The 1,454-nt window shown below is 46.2% G+C and overlaps 1 pseudogene; it reads right to left on the minus strand.

Annotated features, from left to right (window-relative positions):
* Positions 1–914: 914 nt before the first annotated feature.
* On the minus strand, positions 915–1,032 carry LOC124712585 (annotated as a pseudogene).
* Between the last annotated feature and the right edge of the window lie 422 nt (positions 1,033–1,454).

Genomic DNA, 1,454 nt, shown 5'->3' on the forward strand with positions numbered 1-1,454 from the left:
TCATCTTCTCTTTCTCTAATATTATCCTCAAGTTTATTTCCCTTACATAGATATTCAAAATATTCCTTCCAATATTCATATTTCCCTTTTTGCTCAGTAACGGCATGATATTCGTACAGCTCCTTCTCTTTTCTCTAAAGATCTCTCCATTTTTCCTGTAGGTCGGCATGTAACTTCCCCTTAGTCATGCATGCTTCTATAGCCTTGCATTTGTCCTCTAGGCCTTCTTGCTTAGCCATTTATCAGTTTCCGCCAATCTCATTTTTAGACGCCTGTATTCCCTTTCGCGAGCTTCATCTTCTGCATTTTTTTATTTTCTCCTTTCAGGTTAAATTCATTACCTCTTGTGACAACCACAGATTTCTAATGGGCCTTTTTACCTATTTCATCCTCTGCTGCCTTTACTGTGTCATCTCTCAAAGCTACCCATTCGTCCTCTACTGCTTTCCTCTCCCTTGTTTCGGTCAGTCGTTGCCTAACGCTCCCCCTGGAACTCTCAACAACCTCTGGTTCTCTCAGCTTATCCAGCTCTCATCTTCTTAATATACCATCTTTTTACAATACCTCCAGTTTTGATATATGGTTCACAATTAATAATTACGTTATGAGTCCACATCTGCCTCTGCAGTGTGTTACAATTTAAAAATTCTGTTCTGAAATCTCTCTAATGCCGTTATACGAGGGTTGGTACTTAAAGAATATCACTCTCGTCCGGAACAGGCCATGAAGGCCCAACCGTACCGACCGGCCGCCGTGTGATCCTCAGCCCACTGGCATCACTGGGTGCCGGTATGGAGGAGCATGTGGTCAGCCCACCGCTCTCCCGGCCGTATGTCAGTTTCCGGGACGGGGGCCGCTACTTCTCAATCAAGTGGCTCCTCAGTTTGCCTCACAAGGGCTGAGTGCATCCCTCTTACCAACAGCGCCCGGCAGACCGGATGGTCACCCATCCAAGTACTACCCCAGCCCGACAGCGCTTAACTTCGGTGATCTGACGGGAACCGGTGTTACCACTGCGGCAAGGCCGTTGGCTAACTTAAATAATGGCAACTATTTATTCACAACCGATACAAAAGAGTTACATGTTTTCACCTGTTACTGTCCTTCAAAGTAGTCACCAGCGTTTTGTAGAACCTGTTGCCAGCGATGTGGAATGCGTAGTATACCGTTAGCAGAGCCTGTTATGTTTATGGTGCGAATGGAGCGGTCTAAAGTCATGGTGATTCTCGTGTACGACTGTGATGGTGTTATCCTAACACATTATGTTCCTCCACGGCAGACCGTCAATGCACAGTATTACTGTTCGTTTTTGGAGCATCATCTGGGACCAGCTTTGCGAAAGAAGCGGCGACACTTTCTGCACAACCCACCCATCATGTTGTACGATAATACGCGGGTGCGTACAGCGCAAATTGTGGTTGCTCTGTTTGGCCGATGGGACTGGGAAGTACTGT

The sequence above is a fragment of the Schistocerca piceifrons genome, chromosome 8 (genome assembly GCF_021461385.2).
Source record: "Schistocerca piceifrons isolate TAMUIC-IGC-003096 chromosome 8, iqSchPice1.1, whole genome shotgun sequence".
Lineage (NCBI taxonomy): Eukaryota > Metazoa > Arthropoda > Insecta > Orthoptera > Acrididae > Schistocerca > Schistocerca piceifrons.